Raw genomic sequence first — 20,262 nt, 5'->3', positions numbered from 1 at the left:
TGAAATAGAACTTCGACACTTTAGGACTTTGACATTGCAAGATTTTGATCTTCCTAAAACCTAAATATTCCAAAAAGTGGAATTTTCCATCCACATCCCTTATACATTCCCAAAATTTAAAACTGCCTTCTAAATATCTAGTCAAAGTCGTACAACGGTTCGCATTCAAACTATTATGCAAGTCCATTACAATATTCATTGACAATTGTTAAACAAGGGTGGTATCGGGCTACCCGTAGCGTAAATCTGTGTAAAGAGTAGACAAACAAGGGTCACGACACGGAACACGAAGCCCATGTTCAAACGCGAATGATCTACGATCGATTATAGACATTAACGTAACGATACCCGGCAATTAACATAAAAGACAATGAAATCGACTCGTAGATCTCTAACGCCACCTATGCATGCTAGATACACCGATATTCAAAACACCGTTCGTTTTGCATACACGCGTCGAACCGGTAATTTGCTCGCCAACTCTGTCCCGCAAAATCGTATCGATTTGTAATATCGAAGGGACTATGAAGAAATCGCTTATTCTAGTAAACGGGACTATCTCGGGGTCTAAAATGAACGATCGGCAATTACTAAACGATCGCCATATACGAAGATGCGTTTACACCGTCTTGGGGCAAACCTCACTCGTTCAACCTGTTCTCGAATCGCTCGAGATCCTCAGAGCGGGGGAACTCTAATCGAAATATAAATTCTATTTTGATATTTTTAACCTGGGATTATATGAACTTTTATGGACTCACTCTTGAAGACGGTTTTTTAAGATACACTTCTGATGTATTAGTTTTTGAAGTACCAATGTTTTGGAATTTTGAAATGCAAAAGTTTCGGTGCAAAAATTTTTCACTTTCGAAGTCTAAAAATTTCAGTCGTTTGAAGTTTCAGATAGTCACAGTTCAGAAGTTTGAAAGACAAATTTTAAGTCTCAAAACAATTTTGACACTTTTTAACACTAAACCTACCGGCATATAATGTGTACTTAATTTGAAATTAAAAATGAAGTTCAAAATTAAATAAATAAACAACGAAACATTAATTAGTGCACAAATTTATTCTTTATCTTGATGAAAATCAATACTGATTTCAAGGAATGTACTTTAACAAAATATGTACTTTATAATAAGAAACGTGTGAAGCGGTTTGGTAGTTTTAGTGTTAAAGATTCAAAATGATGGTTCCACCACGTTCCAACTCCCTCTAAATCCGCAGCACCCCCAAACATCCCTACACCCCAAAATCCACCCCCCAATTCCCAAACCCCAAAGTACTTCTTCCACAAGACCCCCAAAAATCAAAGTCCAGTCTCAGTGAAATATGACCGAAAATGAAGGATAATTGTCAGTACATTGGTCGAATAAAAGCGTGGAAGTGGCCGGCAATAAAGCAAACGGTACGAGCCGCCCTTCCATATCCTTCGTCCTGCTCCTCATCCGTTGCCGCATTGTCCCATGTAATTAGGTGGCCGTTCGGTGGAAGGCGATCGCCGTAGAAACGCGGGTGCTCCAAGCGTTAATGGGAACCATCCTGGCCTATCATTACGCGTAATACGGACGTGTAATACCGGCCTCGACCACGCACATTCGTCCAACGTGTGTTACACGTACGTGCGTACGTGGCACGGATACGAAACAGCGAGCGTAAAACCGACGTTTCTGCCCGACATGCTGTGCTCGCGCCTCTTCAGGGAGACTCTGATGAAAAAGAGCATGGCGGGCAGAAGTCATGATGCTTCTATAATTTTCTACAAGTTTGATTTCCAAAGAAACAACGATAATCGATCGCTTTATTTGACTGTTGAGAAATTTTGGGAATGCCTGATGTGTTTCTTGGACCGTTTGACTTATGATAAGTATATGTATACATATAAGTATGTACAAGTATATCATACTTTTTAATACATGACAGGTTTCGTGTATGACAAGGTTAATTGTACTCGAATTTGAGATTAAACTAGAACACTTTACCTTATTTTTTAATAAAGAATTCTTGATGTGTACCTAATCTGCTGATGTGTATTTAACTATACAGGTCCATGTGTATACAGATCCATTCAAGAATAGGTGACCCTGAAACCTCTTCATGACAAGAAAAGTTCAGTACCCGAAAGACCATATTTTTCAGAATATTTCAAACTTGCTTTACGCTTGTTTAACATCAACCTCTCTATGTATTACCCATCCCTGAAGTATCTCAATATTTCTTCAAGTTCGAACACCATGCATGGTCTAACACAAAGACTAAGAAATGACAGTCCATCGATAAGAAGAACAGCATAGAACGGAATTACTCTGAATCCAAGGAATGCATTTTAAAAGGCATCTTTCGTGCGGTGTATAATAACGATGCCGATAACAGCAACGACGCCATTAACGACAGCGTTGAAAGAGGCTCGGATAATTAATTTAGAAAGTTGTAACGGTACCGGAAAATTGCGACCTTGATGTCCCGGTACTTTGGCGTCCAGGCTAGGAAATAAGTATTTTCTCGCAGCTCGGAACACTATGTGTTCCCGCTTTCGAGCCAAGGATAATTCCGTTTCTTTGCCTGGAGAACGTCCATCGCTAGCGACGCGCCTAATGGTTTCTAATGGATCCCCTTAGCCAACCGCTGTGAAGCACGTTTCCGCGTCGACCACCCTTGCCAAACGGAAGATAGAACGAGAGCAAGAAATACCTCCTCTGCCAATGCTAATGATAATGGTAACAATATAACCTTCTCGGAATGGCGCGCGATCAACGCTTCAATTCTCTCGTTCCGTGTTGCTGCGAGGCGTGGAAAAACTTCTCTGCGGAAAAATGGCTATATAGCGAAAGTCACGGATTATTGGAATTTTGCCGGTCATTGGGAATTTTCGAGTGTTGGGGATGCGAGTTTCGGGCTTTTGAAGTCTGAGAATTTTTAGATTTGGGGAATTTGGGAAATTTTGAGAATTTGGAGGATTTGAGGGATTTGAGGGATTTAGGGGAATTTGAGGGATTCGGCAAATTTGGAAGATTTGGGGGATTTGGGCAATTTGAGGGATTTGGGAAATTTTGAGAATTGGGGAGATTGGAATTTTGAGAGATTGGAATTTTGAGAGATTGGAATTTTGGGAGATTGGAACTTTGGGAGATTGGAATTGTGGGAGATTGGAATTTTGGGAGATTGGAATTTTGGGAGATTGGAATTTTGGGAGATTGGAATTTTGGGAGATTGGAACTTTGGAAGATTGGAACTTTGGAAGATTGGAATTTTGGGAGATTGGAATTTTGAGAGATCAGAATTTTGGGAGATTGGAATTTTGAGAGATCAGAATTTCGGGAGATTGAAATTTTGGGAAATTGGAATTTTGAGAGATCAGAATTTCGGGAGATTGGAATTTTGAGAGATTGGAATTTTGAGAGATCAGAATTTCGGGAGATTGAAATTTTGAGAAATTGGAATTTTGAGAGATTGAAAGTATTTCGGGATACAGATACTTGGGGCTATTGGGATTTAGAACATAAATATGTGGGGATGAAGTTTTTTAGGTATGAAGGTATTTGGGGTCATAAATACTTGGCAATATAGGTACTTACTAATAGAGGTATTTGTACATCTTCACATATATTTATTAGCAAGTTCATAAATCTTGAAATTCATATACTTATAAACATGTAAGTTCATCAATATCCGCACCTGTACATATGCATTTGCAAATTTCTAAACTTATAACAACATGGTACCACCATGATGTCCATACACATACGACAATATATCGAGTCTACCCATACTCTCCTACGTTCCTCATACCCTAATAATTTGAAGCGAGTCAAATCTCATGCAATAAACGTAGCCTGTCTCTCAGGATGCATTAGGCGATTAGAAGTAGGAGTATATCAAGATCGCTTTATCGAGCAGTAAATAGCTTTTCTTTGGTGATCGAAGAGTAGCTTCTTCGAGACTCGTTGCGTTTCATTAGCGACTTTTTGTTACCGATATCGTTTCATCTAACTACCCGTTGCTCGTCTTCGAGCGATCAATGCAACGAGCTATGATGGGATGTACGAGGGCGACGATGAAAGGATGCATGTATGTACATACTTATCGACGAGCACCACATTTCCTGTGTTCATTTTTTTCTCTTTCTTTTTTTATTTCCCTGACTTTTACGACCTCGGCAATTTTCTTTAGTCTCGAACTAACTTTCATAGAGTAATTTAGTTGTAAACATCTTATCGTCGGTATGTTCCGAGATTTCCAGCATTATTTAGTCGGCGAATTTAGATAGCGAACATCTTGTTTTCCGTGCGATTAAAAGCTTCGTTTCTTTATTCGCGCGATACTCGAGATACGCGATAATTATGGTAATGGTTAAACATTGTATGCCAAATGGGGCTCATTTACACTTGTGACTGTTAGGTATGCGTGGGTATAGTAATGTATGCGGTGATATAGCGTCTGAATATTTCAACGCATGGTGATTCTGACGCGTCCGTTTCAGTGTGCGGCGATACAACGCGTGGTAATAATTTTATACCGGGTTGCAATGGGTGATGATTTTAACGGGCGGCGATATAACGCGTGGTAACTTTGACACATCGGAATATAATGCATGAGAGTTGTAACACATGGTAATATATACGTGACAATTTTAACGCATTGAATTTTAACACCTAACTGTTTTAATGCGTGGTATTATAACGCGCGGCGATATAACGCGAGGAAACTCTAACGCATCGAATTGTAACATGTGAAGGTTCTAACATATGGTAATACAATGCGTAACAATTCTAACATATCGAATTTTAACACGTGACGATTCTAGCGCGCGGCGATATAACGCGAGGAAACTCTAACGCATCGAATTGTAACATGTGAAGGTTCTAACATATGGTAATACTATGCGTAACAACTCTAACATATCGAATTTTAACACGTGACGATTCTAGCGCGCGGCGATATAACGCGAGGAAACTCTAACGCATCGAATTGTAACATGTGAAGGTTCTAACATATGGTAATACTATGCGTAACAACTCTAACATATCGAATTTTAACACGTGACGATTCTAACGCGCGGCGATATAAAGCGAGGAAACTCTAACGTATCGAATCGTAAGGTATAACTATTCTAAATCGTGGTGATACAATGCGTGATGATTCCAGCGCGTAATAACTTTCATACGAGGTAATATAACGCGTGACAATATAACGTGAGGCAATATAACGCGTGGCAATATAACGCGTGACAATTATAATTCATGAAATTATAACACTGTCAACTCTAATACTTGACATATGGTGATATAGCGTCAACACACTGAATTCTAAAGCGCGGCAATATATCACGTGGCGATATAACAAAAACCCCACAACATAAAACTATAATGTCAACCCTAACCCAAAGCAATATTACAATACCCGCGGCAAAATAACGCATAACAATGCTCCCAGCAATATAACACGCGATAATTTACCATATTCCCCAAAGAGTTGCGAGCAGTGAAATAAAAATATGCCCCCATGGCATTAAGAAGGACTTGACTCGATTTCACGCACGTCCACGGTGCATTGATACGTGGCTCGCGAGAAGATCACCAACGGCAGAAAATTATGAAACTGGCTGGCTTGGTAAAAGAAGTTAAATACGGGACGATTTACGTGAACGTTCCGGCGTGCTTCCACGAAATTCGCACCTCGAGGTCCTTTTTCACCGAGCGCATCCTGCGCTGCCGTTGCTGGTGCTTTTACGAGCAAGAACGAGCGGACCGACTGCACGAACGGCAACAGGTACAAGGTGCGCGCGACCCGATCGCGTGTATACTCGCGCTGACGAAAAAGGAGGAAACGAGGCGGACGTCGGTGGTAGCGGGTGATACCACCCATTTCCGGCAGCCCTCAGGCCATCGGCTATCGGACCACTCGTATAAGTACGAGCTGCGTGCCGCGGTTCGACGTTTAAACTCGCTTCTTCCTCTCGTTTTCTATGCTCCTCGAACGTTGATGCTCTTCCTTCTCGCGTCATGCTTGTCTCTTGAGCGAAAATAAACGAAAACGACTATTCTTCTTGCGTTCCAGTCTCTTGGAAACGCTCGGACTTCAATTAGACCAGCATGTACTGGGTGCTTCTAGAAAACTCATCTATCTTTTACTTACTTCGGTGTAGAAGGGACGAGGACTGATTGTTACACTTTTTGGAATCTTTAGGTTTCAACATTCTACAGATCAATATCTCGAAGTCCTAAAATACCGAAGTTCTATTTCAAAATCTCTATGTTACGAAGTTCCTATGGACAAATAGATCCGAGATAGAGCAACCATAAACGTAAACAATGATAATAAGAATGTTAGATCGCTTAACGCGTATCAACGTTTGTTCAGCGCACATTCCACCAGATGGCATTATAACAATTTAAACGAGCAACGTAAGCGGATTCTTAATTTCACGCAGGATCTTGATTCGTACAACACGTAAAACGAATGTCGTGAAATTCGCGGGCAATAAATGGTTATCGCGTCTATGCAGCTTCACGTACGCTAACTGACCCGGAACAGGCCGTTTAAAGCATCATTTTTCCTTGTTGTTCGCATGCGATGCAGCGGATACAACGTGTACCACGAGGAAATCCAAGAATGCTGATCCGCTCCGTTGGACGCGCGCGACCGTGCCGCTAGTTATCTAAGGCATTGGCCGGCCATTGCACGAATACCTATACGCTATGATTAATATACTCGTCCAACGAATAAATTATCGGTATTCAGAAAAAGAAATGGTCGACATTTTATTTTAAGACTGTCGTTCGAACGTTCGGTCAGTACTAGATTCTTGTAGATCAATTTTTAAAATGTTCGATTAAAATGTGATAATTTGATGATGACTTTATTGTTATTTAAACAACAAGTTTCTACTATCATCTAAAACAATGAGTAAGTTTGGACTATCATTTGAAACAATAAGTAAGTTCGAATAATAAATTCCAACCACCATCATCTAAATATATCTTGAGCAACATCTGAAGAATATGTCTTGAGTATCATCTAAAACAGTAAGTTCAAACTATCATTTGAGACAGTTACTCTAACCATCGTCTAAACAATAAGTCTCAGCTATCATTTGCAACAATCAGTAATCTGAAACAATAAGTAAAACCCTGCTACACTTCAGACAATAAATTCCAACCACCATCATCTAAACATGTCTCAACTATCATCTAAACAATATTGTCTGAAGTATCGCCTAAAGCAGTAAGTCCCAACTATCATCTGAGACAGTTACTCTAACCATCATCTAAAACAATAAGTCTCAACTATCATTTGCAACAATCAGTAAGTCCTAACTATCATCTGAAACAGTTACTTCCAACCATCATCTAAACAATAAGTCTCAACTGTCATTAGAAACAATCAGTAAGTTACAACTATCATCTGAAACAATAAGTAAGTCCTTGCTACACCTCAAACCATAAGTACCAACCACTATCATCTAAATATGTTTCAACTATCATCTAAGCAGCAAGTCTTAAATATCACCTAAAACAGTAAGTACAAACTATCATCTGAGACAGTAACTCCAACCATCATCTAAACAATAAGTCTCAAACTATCATTTGCAACAATCAGTAAGTTACAACTACCATCTGAAACAATAAGTTCTCTGGTGGTTTCGGCTAGAAGATGAAAGGGAGCTAGATGAAGCGAAGCTGCTAGTGAACTTATCAGTAAGGCATCCTAACAGGCCCTTGCCTTAGACGCGTGGATGTATGGAAGGGACAGTACCTATATATATGAATAGTAAGGCTCATTGAGTACTAGCGAGAAAGTTCAGTCTCATGCGCCGTCTAGTGGCGATGATCGTAACAGTGAAACATCCACAGTTCCAACTACCATTTCAAATAATTTCCAACAATAAGTCCACCACCTAAATAATTCCACAACAATAATTCCGTCACCTAAATAATAAGTACTACAACAATAAATCCATCACCTAAATAATCCCACAACAATAATTCCAAATAACTTTGCCAAAAATCTTAAAATAAATGCAAACCGTGACCTAGGGTCCCTAAGGGCCTCGAATGGCAGGTGGTCGTTGATTCCCCATTGGGTCCCCGCTTTCTCGTTCCCGCTATACTCGATTTCCAACGACTCGTTCGGCGGACTCGTTTGATCAACACCGCTCACGACTCTTCTGGTACGCCGGGACGATAATTATTATCCTTGTGTAACCGCCCTCGAGGCGAGATATCCGTGTACCCTGGGTGCACACGCTCCCGAGGATAAATACGTGTTCCTCTTTCCCGTATGACGATCACGCCGTACGGGTATCTCGGTATCGAGATCGATGCGACCTGACAAAACGCCGCGATAATGTCGCCATACTGTAATTTCTCAAGGCGTGCATCGCCGATATACTTTATGAATTTCAATATTTTTCGTATGTATCACGCCATCTCGACGGTCTAATTGTTTCTTTAAAACATTATTACATTTATTAATTATGGGGAGATTGCATTTACGGAACGGTTATACTGAACTGCTTTTTATATTGGTACCATTTCGAAGTAGCATTTCACTGTACAAGTTCTGTGATCATATAATGAAGAGTTCTTGAAAACAATAACTTGTATAAAAATTAGAAAACACATCAGTAATCTTTGTATAATCGCTACCTAATTTTTCGGGAAGCTTCAAACAAAATCTTGGAACGTAAACATTTTTTATCGAAAAGAGATGTGAAAATCACAAAAATCATAGACTGCAAAGCACAAAATTCAAGAGAGAATCATCATCGATAGACAAAATTATAAAATTCCTAGCTTCCTGAATGTCAAAACATTCGAACCATAAAATAAAGAATCGTACTTGCTTCTTTAACAAATATTAATTATTAAGGAATATTAACTACTATGTCACCGTGTACGAACAAATAGATAGCGACTTATTCGAGCATTAGATCGATAAAGACCGGGTATCGATTCCGGTATGCAAACATTAGGCGGCGATTTCCCCAGCGAAGATACAGTAGAAAATATTCGCGCAATAACCGTGAACAACTTTATAGGCAATTAAGATACCGAATGTTAATACAGCTACTAATTAATTCATGGGGAAAGCATTGAGATCTTTAATATCCGCGGGAAAAGTCTGGGCACGTTCAATTATTTATTAAGAAGTTCGACTCGCGGTAGCCTCATTAGAATACGCGACAGAGAGGATCGCCGCGGGTGACATCGTTTAGCCTTTAATTAGTTCCAACGGATATTAAGATTTGCGACCGTGTATGTACGCGGGATCGAACACACGCGAGAAACGAAAATCGATATCCGGACCATCGAACCATGAGTTGCTACGCCTTCTTCTGACCCGGAGGCGTCCGGCAATATATATCGATTTGCACTCGACAGCGCACCTACATGTTGTACCGAAGGAGGGGATCGATCGATAAAAAAATCGATTCTGACAGACACGCGCGAAGGGGTTCCAGCTTTTACGCCAGGTTCGGCTACCGAATCGAATTTCAACAATCGAAATGATCTGATAAGGTCAGATCAGGGATACGGAGAAATTTTGTATTTAGATGTTTGCTCATTGGTAGACAGTCTCACACTTTAATTATTCTGTAATCTGTAAACATAAATTTGCACAAATTTCTGAAGTTTGAAAATGAAATTTTACAGACATAAACCTTTGACTATTTTTTACTTAAAATTTTCATATTACGAATTTGGTGACTTGAAAAAGAATTTCTACTTGACACAGTAGGTTGCTAATTCAATATCGAAGATGAAATTTATTTTTATAGACAATTACATTTTCATTGCATGGAAGTTGAAGTGTAGTCAAGAATAAATGTACCTCTTGAGGATATGTCAGTCAGGAAAGAAGACGTCTTTGCAGATTTAAAAATATAAAAATTTAATTTTGAAATTGTCAAGTTTACGTATTCCAAAAGGAGCCTTACCTAAACGGCGAGGAGCGAGTGCAAAATTACTGTAACACCTGTTCAATAATAAGATTAGTAGTGTGTCGTAAATACATCTAAAACTCGAAGGAAATGGTACATAAACATCGCCTAAGTTCCCTGAACGCAGCGTTCAGAAAGTGATCATAATCTAGTCGGCGTCACTTAGTAATAAAGTCGCCCAAGAACCGTGATAAGTCGATTAAAAAAAAATGTCGAGCAGTTATGCTCGAGTGGTAAATCTAATTTATAGGGAAAATATAGGAGCGTCTCCAGGTATGCATCTTATCTCTAGAAGCAAAGTGAATGTCCCTGTTTTCGCAACGCTCGATACATTATCCTTTCTTCAACGATACACGCACACGCGTATCGGCAAACATCCGAGGTTTATGAATGTCTGCAAGGTGTTAATGAACGAGTTATACAAAGTTACAGCTTCTAGCAGGCTAGAGGCAGAGCAAACGAAGCGGAGAACGAGTTTACACGCTATTAATTCATTCCAATGAGCAGGCCAAAGAAAAAGATCGACGCAAGAAAGAGGCCCGTAACGAGGTGACAAAAACGAAGCAATGGCTGGTAGCGAGCTGGTAGCCAGCGGGCAGAAATAAGGTGGCTGAGGGCAGACAAACGACACCGGTGTCGCGTGCCTTTTAATTTTCGCCGTCCACCTTGCACCCGTTAGCGACCCACTTAATTGTCTACAGTACGCTGTTTGTCTCCTCTTTGTCGCATCGATCGATCGATCACGCACGCGATCACCTGCGACTCTGACGAATCTTACGAAATACCTTCTTTCAAACTTTACAGTCGTGTTTTTACGATACTTATATTGTTACTGATGTTCGCTCATCATTATCGTATTCTCATCCATGACAATTTAGCAGAGTTCAAAATTTACCTCAAGCTAACTAAACATAACTTAAGCATTTTTCATGGTAACTAGCTATGTTCCATGAAACAGTGGTACAAATTTTCACAGTCATTAAAACTTCTTAAACTTTAAATCTTCAAATCTTCAAACCTTTGCATCTTCACATCTTCACATCTTCACATCTTCACATCTTCACATCTTCACATCTTCACATCTTCACATCTTCAAACCTTCACATCTTCAAACCTTCACATCTTCAAACCTTCACATCTTCACATCTTCACATCTTCACATCTTCACATCTTCAAACCTTCACATCTTCAAACCTTCACATCTTCAAACCTTCACATCTTCACATCTTCACATCTTCAAACCCTCACATCTTCAAATCTCCACATCCTCAAACCTTCACATCTTCACATCTTCAAACCATCGCATCTTCACATCTTCACATTTTCACATCTTCACATCTTCAAACCTCCACATCCTCAAACCTCCACATCTTCAAACCTTCACATCTTCAAACCTCCACATCCTCAAACCTCCACATCCTCAAACCTCCACATCTTCAAACCTTCACATCTTCAAATCCTCAAATCCTCAAATCTCCAAATCTCCAAATTGACAAACACTCAATTTTCCAAATGCGAACTTCAAATTCGTAAAAATTCCCGAAAGGAAGATTTGCATCGGTATGCGAAAACCCACAAGCCACGTTAACCGAACGATTATGTTGCGGTGTTCGTGTGTCCACCGCGACTCTACGTGATCGTCGTTTGAAGACCACGCTCTGAAACGACCATTGCGGTGCAAATTTCTGGTGGTTTGGCCTCACGACGTGGGGATCAGAAAACTCTCACGAACGGACCGAGGGAAACGAAAAGATGCGTGACTATGCTTGAATAACGTTCGTTGTGGTCTGCTTGCAAATATCCTACAATTATTCCAGAATTGCATCGTTGAAACGATATGGACAAAGCTTTCCTAATTTTCTATATTAACCCTTGCACTCGGTCTTAACTCGACGTTTCGGGCGTTTATTTAAAATTATACTCATAAAACCCGTCAAAGATTCTCATTTTAAATTACAGAAGTTATGAAAAGATTTTTGTAAAAATTAACTTTCGTCAAGATGAAGATTGTATGAATTTATCATCTCTAATTTATTTATTTTTCTACTTTGGTTTCAATCTAGACAATCTTTCGTTTCAAACAATGTACAATGTGGCTATGTAAATCTACTCTTAAACAACCGTGTGAGACATCATGTGAATTTGTGAGTTTAACAATCTTTCATATGAAAAAAGTAAGAAGCCATGAAAGTTAGATATCGAAGAACGGAAAAGTCTCCTCCCCCTCGATTGTCCGCTTTCACCCCTGTAAGACCACGTAGGTGGGCATGTAGGAGCCACACGTATCTCCGTATCGGCTTTTACGAGCTCTTTCTTCAGCGTCGGGTATCGACGTTACGGGCTCATAGCCGGGCAACCGAGGTGTGGACAGAACTCGATCTACATGAGAATACGATGGGCTCCCATAACGAGAGAACGTGTAACGCCCACGCGATCGCTCTGGTATCCGCACTTCCACAACAGGGCTCATACACGATCACCTTCGTCGTCCTGCCTTTTCTACCCCGTTTGTCCGCGGCGAGGAACGATGATGAAGAGCGAACCCTATTCTAACGAACGCACTCGCCCGCCGGATTTATGTCGCCGTTTATCAACCGTCCGATGAAAACGTAAGCCTCCGCCAATAGAGGGAGGCCTGTTGTGCGCCCGGATTCAAACCAGAAAGCTATTGATACCTCTTATATACTCCGGTGTTGCGTTATTATTCCTGGAACAGCGGCTATACGGTAACTCGGTAGCCGTCCTACGGGTTCGTCGTGTTCCAGCCTGATCCCTCTACCGGTCTATGCGGTTTATGTACATCGAACGGTGGAGCGAATGAAACGTTCGAACACGACGATCCATGGGATTGCTCTGTGGGAGTATCGATACGATACGATCACGTGGAATTCTGCAATCTGGATTGATGCTTGTGTTGATGACCGTTCGATGACAGATATGTTCGATATCAAAATATATTGACATTTGATATTAATGCTTTGGGTTAACCCTTTGCAGTACACTGTCCTGTACTTCCAACGTTTTGGAAGATAAATCCTTATGACTATATCAATGAGACCTGTCCACTGGACAGTGGATCTATTCAACCTAAGTGACATGTCCAGTATCACTGGGTTTGTTCAACCAAAATGAGATCTCCAGCACCATTGGACAGCGGATCACAAGAAGTCAATCTATGTCGTAAATGAAATATGTGTCCATGTGTATGTATGTTAACAATGTATGTTACATGTATGTACATGTATGTTACGTGTATTATAAAAGTAACAATGAGTATATTTGAATAATAAATGAAACACGAGTACATATAAATAATAACAGTAATAGTAAGTGTCGTAATAATAGATTCGCAAGAGAGTATACCCGGAGTTATAATAGAGTTTCGAACGGTAGATTGTGGCATACCCGTAAGCAATTGTGGGTTTCGCGTTCTCCGTTAAATATGAGACGAAAATAAGGGGCGAAAGAGGAAATCTCGCAGGAGTAAAGGTGTATAATAGGTTAAACTTGGCGCGGTAACCGCGGCTATGGGGTAACAACTATTTACTGTACTTACGTGCCCGACCGCGAAGAGAAATTGGAAGCCGTCCCACGGGTTTGCGACGCTACAGTTCACAGCAGGAGCCAACGCGATAGATGGGAGCCTGTAATTGCAAACAATTTTTATGTAAACGAGAACCTCGCAGTTTCATCTTACGCTTAAACTGTTTCATCTTCTAATTTATCAAACGCGACCGTAAATGTGATACTCGAATCTTCATTATTCTGTATCCAATTCGTACAAATAGGTTAGGAATAGAATTCGTACAAATAGTTTAAGCACTTCACAGTTTTAAAATTTAAAAGTTTGACACTTTTGGAGGAGTTTGAAAAAATTGGAAATATGTACAACATTCGTGTTCCTAGTTTATTTTGACCGAGTAAGGATTCATATATCATCAAAAGGTATGTTGGTAGTATAAATCAGAAGATAATGAAATTTTATCTGGAGAGTGAATCCCATAAATTATTCTGGCCATAAAATTTTCTGTAATATACAAACTAGAACCACGTATCAACGGAATATCGATCTTAGAAAGTGTATTAATGAAACAGTGAAAATCTAAAAAAATAGTCTATCTTTGCTTTAACATGAATGCATCTGACCATCCAACTAATTCCATCCAACCCAAAAAGATAAATTATAATCACCAATTCCTTGTAAAAATTTTCCAGTAAAACAAGATAGAAATAGCGAAGGCACCTGTAAATAACAGATACTACTTCCTCTGGCAAGTTCCTTTCGACAGGTACAAAACGCATCCGCCAATCTTGTTCGTTACTCAAAAGATCACTTAACTCCTACGCGTTTTCTCTGGGTTCCTTAACAACCGATTACAATCAACAACTAATTGCACGCGTTTCCCAGTAGCCAACGATTAATACAAACAGCAAGGTCTCGCGTAGGAACAATCTACTGCCGCTGTAGTTACACACCGCCGAAGGCGTACAAGTTGTTCCTGGTCTTTCCGTCGATTCATCCCGCTATACCGCGATCCTCTATGCATCGTCATCACGCTGATGCATAGTAATTGCGGTTTTGCATCGTCTAAGCGAGCTAATGAGTACGGCAAAATGATATTCGATCGCTTGTGGTGCAACCTTTAATACCACCGAAGAAGTCCACTGGCCAGCCATATTTGCAGTTGCACGTCACAGTTGGACACATTCAGATATTTGTGCAAGTTGCAGTATTTCTGTTTGCAGATTTATTTATTTTTAAATTTAGAGACTGACAAAATTTTCAGTTGAAACAATTTCAAATTTAGAGACTAATTAATTTTGCAATTAGAACACTTTCAATAAATACAGTTTTAAATGTTAAGTCTTATAATTTTGATAATTTTCAGAAACTTAAATTTGAACAATTTGTCAGTTGAAACATTTCAATCTTTATGGATACCAAGTGTCGAAATTTTTAAATGCTAAATGATTCTAATGGGTTCCTCAAAAATTTGTATCTTTTCCATAATATCATTTAGGGCCATATATGGAGACTTCATCGTCCTTCTTGATTTTCCTGGATTTTGCCCAAAATTTTTTCCAAATCCAAACATTCTCGAGGTTCAAAATGATTCCGTATCCACGAAACAAGAATAACGACATCGAACGCTGATTGCAGTGAACCTTGAATATTAATCAGTCGAAAGAAGGAAGAGACAAGGTGTCCGTTCGTAGAAGAATGTGCATCGTGGTATCGCGTTGAAATTATGAAAAAAAACGCGTACTACATCTTCATCAATTAGCGATGCCAAGCGACCGGTCGAAAGCGACGTGTAGGAAGCTTGGAATCCATTGTACCAGGAATCGTGATCTGGTGGTTGTCGATCAGCTCCCGATTCAGCGTTGGCCAACGAGACGAGCCCCTCTGGCTCGCGGCGAAGAACCAGACGGACGAACGCTCCCTAGGGAAACCAGGACGACGCGACGCGGAGAATGCGATTTGATTCCTTTAGCATCGGCGATCCGGACCCTGAACGGGAGATTTTATTTCTCGTAAGTGCGCGCATGACCTTCCAAGGCGAGTTCAGGCTGGACGATTCTGGAAAACGGGAGGTCGGGACGCTGGTAACACTTGTAACGCCGATAAAAAGCTTTCCCGCCAATTAGAACCGCGATTTGTCGCTACGCGCCGTGTGAAAATTGCTCTACTTGGCTTCCTGTTATGCTGCTTCCTCTGAATCGCTGTACTAAAAATATAAACGTAGAGACAACGTGGATTTGGAGGACAGTTAGTAATGGAGCCTAAATTTGGACCTAGGAAAAATGTAGACCTAGAAGAAACATGGACGGTGAAGCAAAAACTGAACCCTGCGATTTCAAATCTATAATTGCAAATACATGATCCTACAAAAAATGTAGACTTAAAAATGTATGAACCCGAGGGACATCTTAAGTTAGGGAACATCTAAGTCTATCAGAGAATTTAGACCTAGAGGCAATCCGAGTCTGAAAGATATCTAAACCTGAGTATATAGATCTAAGAAGAATGTGGACCAAGACAAAGTTTAGGTTTAAGAAGAGTCTGATCCTAGAATGAACCTAAAGTTATGAAAGATGTGGAAACCTAGACTTGTAAAAAATCTAAATCTCCAATAAAACCTAAATCTAGAAGAAAAGGTAATCTGAAGCTAACTCAAGATGAAGTAGACTTAGGAAAAATATAGATGAGAAACTTAGACCCAAGGAACATCTGATCCCAAACTTAGGAACCTGCTACCTGAACCTGACATCTGAACCTAAACTTAGTACCTACTACTACTTACACTCCAGCTGTCTAGTATTATGGTGCTACATACCAACTCTAAACGAAGTCCAAACTTCAAACTAAGGAACATCCGAGCCTAAACTTAGGAACCTGCTACCTGAATCTGACATCTGTCCCTAAACTTAGTACTTACTATTACTTACACTCCAATTATCTAGTATTATGGTGCTACATACCAACTCCGAACGAAGTCCAAACTCCAAACCAAGGAACATCCGAGCCTAAACTTAGGAACCTGCTATCTGAACCTCACATCTGAACCTAAACTTAGTACCTACTACTTACAGCCCAACTATGTACTATGGTACTACATACCAACTTCAAACGTGGCTTCAAAAGTTAATTCCCCCCAAAAAAGTTGAGAGGAGTTTGTCAAAAGTTGAATCATCCGATATCATAACACGAATGATAAGCGATCTCTGTGTGAAAAACCTGTATGTTTCTTTGATGTCGGCGCGGTCATTATGTTCTTGAAATTGTTTTTTCACCCGCTAGAAGATCCAGCGGAGCCCGGAGGGCAGGCTTCTCTAACGGTACGTCAGTTGATCGGGAACAGGTGATTAATTATTCGGACGGGTAGGCGTGGGACGTTATCGACAAATTCACCTTGAGTAAAGGCACCGTGTTGGAGGAGAACGAGCCTGACTTCCATCGAATACTCGTACTGAACTCTCCGCCTCTCCTGCTCGTTTTATCTGACGCGCTGCCGTCCTCTCCACCTCCTCGTAAATAAATGAAAACTTGGTTGATTCCTTCGATCCACTCCTAATTTTTACGATGTTTCTCGGCTGCTATACACGGGTACGCTGGGGTATTAAGTTAAGAAATCGAGAGAAACTTTTCACTCGATAAAGTTTCTCGAGAAAAGAGTTCTATCACGCTCCTTTTACCTCTGTGAGTAACCGAGCAATTTTTTGGCTCTTTATTGAAATACGTTCATCGAAATATTTTATTCGAACGATCACGATACGCATTGTAATATCGGATGATGGTTCTCTGTGTTTATGGTTCGACCGAGCAAAGGTTTCGGAGATAATTGAAGGGCAATTAAAATTCCTTTAGGCGGTAGTCACGGCGATAAACGATATTTCGCTTTGTGTTCCCCATGGTGATTTACGCTCGACGTTAATAGTTGCTTAATTATGCTTTTTGCTGTTTAACGAACTGTACGAATGTTTCCCCTTTCGTTCGGGTTTTCGACATTTCTGCTTAGAAATATGAGTCTAGATTTTCTTTATATCTAGTTTTCATAGAGTTACTTACTATTACATAGATTGATAATCCATCGATGTTCGATCATACTTGAAAAACGACACAAGACATCTCATCCTTCGGCTGTGACATCCTAACAAAATTAACCTGTAAGATTAAAAAATGAAACTGATGCCAAATGCAGTCAACGAAATTCAAATTTGATTATGTGACGAAACAACACATTCGATAGTCCATCTGTTCCTCGAAGGGACAAGCATCCTCGAGGTCATCGACACGCGGTTCATCCCGAGGTCCTACGACGAGCAATCAACGTCATATCTTTCAACAGGTACGCGCCGCAGAGAGGCAAGAAGTAGGTGGTTTCTACGACTGCGAACACCCGACATCCGGAAGCTTTCCTGATCGATTCTCGATAACCAATCGAACGGTAGTCGCTAACGAAATACCCCGTTGCTCAATTACGATCGAATCTCCTGTTTTTCTATCGGCTGTGATAGGCCTTCTTACGGCGATTTAACCCTCCCCTTAATGATTCTCTACAGGTTTCTGTATTAATATAATGATAGAAGCGAGTAATGGTTTAACATTTTTTTACGTAACCCGCTGTAATAATCTTGAGTTTGATTAATTATTCTGTGCGATTTTTCGATGTAACAGGTCTCTGAGATTAGCTTCTTTAGAATTTTCATGTACTCACAAAAAGATATATCGGTAAAAATAAGTAAGTATTAATGTATTACTCTTTCGTTTATGTTAATTTTTCCTCCACATCGGAATTAACGATTTAATTGGCAATACACAAGCATTCGTATTAAAAACAGCTCCACTGGAATTAAACTCGACTTTAATTTAATCGATAAAAATAACGAAGTAGCATTCCCTAAACGCAATCATCGACGGGAAATACTTAGAACCGAGCAAAGGTCGCCTATAAAAGCGATTGTTCTCGAGGAACGTAGACGCTTAATCGATGGACAAACGAGGCAAAAAGTTTCAAGGCAAAAACGAACCCTGAACCTTGCGCTTCGAAAGAAGCAGTTCGTAAAAAAAATCAACAATTTCCGAAAGCTGCAATTAAACGCGTACGGTCGTTGTTTCTGTCACAGAGCGGTCCAGGTATGGACCCAAGAATGGTCTAAGGCTCGAATGGATAGTAATCGATCCTTTGAAAGTACCGATGACACGACTCTGTGTCCTGACGTTACGAGAAATCCTGCCTCTTTCGCTCCGTGTACTCTTTGGCAATTAACTCCATTTGAAGGAAATGATCCTCGTTGCGCTGTTCCTCGAACGAGTCATCCCGATTCTTAATTACGGTGGACGTTAGAGTGTTATTTAAAATCGCTGTAAATTTAACGAACCCTCTTACGTATGGGTCATTTGGAAATTTACGAAGAGCAAGATACAACGATACTGATCGATGTTGAAATTTGATCAAAATGGATATGTAGGTTCTTCAATATTTTTCATACAAAATGGCTGACAGTAAATTAACATATCAAGTAATGGAAAGTTTGAAGCAATTTGACATTTCTTGAGGATACAAATATTTCAAAATAAAACTGCAGGTGTATTAATTCATCCCTTAATATGGCACATATGACTGCATAAATTAACATTCTTCATACATAATGTCTATTGCAATGTATCAACGAAACGTTCACATAGTCAGTTCACAAACGTTCACCTAACCATAAGCTAATAATAATGAAATTGATATAACAGAGTTGTGTACAATTTACAGATACCATCGACAGTATACTGAACGATGATCCATCGAAACAAAAGTTCAGAAAGGTACCACGTGCACGGGGGAAAACTGGAGGCAAAGAAACCGAGCACCCAAGGCCTCATGTCCCGAATTTCGTGGATCCTCTCAGGTGACTATAAAGTGCTGCATCCTATAGACCGTAACCCTGAAGCCGGTAAGAAGAACTTCGGTAACCCGATATCGTCGAATTTTACCAGGGAATTTTTATGGGGCCGCATAATGGTGTTTTAATTGCGCGGCCTCGCCGTCTGGCTTGATTAAGCAGTAAATTCACGTATTCATAAAACACCGTAGTTTACGAACATACACACACACATATACAAACACATATACAATCATGTGAACGCACACACGTGAAGAAGCGCGTGGGCAACGGATTTTCATTTTGTTCTCGACCCTTGGGGTTTTCTTTTTTCTCCCCCCTATGGAGCGGATCTTACGGGATGTATAACGAGTCGGTGTCATTTTGAAGTTCCAAGATGTCGCCGGCAATCGCGGTGTATCGTTTGGTCGCGTTTTACGAGGCGACAGATGACCGACGACAGCTTCTCGATTAAGCGAGATCCACTCTTCAAGTATACGGCACGAGTGGTTATTTACAACGGTAATTGGTTGATAATGATGACCGGCGAACGTGCTTTCGATGTGTTTTAACCTTTTCGAGGCTAAGTACTTTCGAGGAATGATGCAACATTGTTGCACAAATGGTTAATTCCTTTGCGGATCGCTGAGAGAATAATTATCGTTCGAAAATTAAAAGCTGCGTCATTAAATTATACACGAGACTCGGAATACTTAATTAACACTGCAAAGGTGACGACTGAGTTAATTAATATTAGTCACGTTTATAAGACTTTTGTGGAGGAAATGGGTACAAGAATTATGTAACCTCTCGTTATATTGCCGGGGGCACAATTGCAATAGGGGACAATTTTTGAAGTTGGTAATGTTAGGATATAATCACTTGGTTATATAAATCCTGACAATTTCATGTGGAAATAACGTACCAATATATGTGATAAACTT

The 20,262-nt window shown here is 40.1% G+C and overlaps 1 long non-coding RNA gene across 2 annotated transcripts in view; it reads right to left on the bottom strand.

Moving 5' to 3' along the window:
- LOC143264213 (uncharacterized) overlaps positions 1–20,262 on the bottom strand; it is a 167,677-nt gene that overhangs the window by 91,440 nt on the left and 55,975 nt on the right. For both annotated transcript variants that reach the window (XR_013037766.1, XR_013037765.1), the window contains exon 2: positions 13,500–13,587. This is a non-coding gene — a long non-coding RNA (uncharacterized LOC143264213). The remainder of the gene's footprint in view (positions 1–13,499; positions 13,588–20,262) is intronic.

The sequence above is a fragment of the Megachile rotundata genome, chromosome 3, assembly GCF_050947335.1.
Source record: "Megachile rotundata isolate GNS110a chromosome 3, iyMegRotu1, whole genome shotgun sequence".
Lineage (NCBI taxonomy): Eukaryota > Metazoa > Arthropoda > Insecta > Hymenoptera > Megachilidae > Megachile > Megachile rotundata.
Note: the sequence above shows the minus strand (reverse complement) of the source record. Positions and strands in the feature narration are given on the sequence as shown.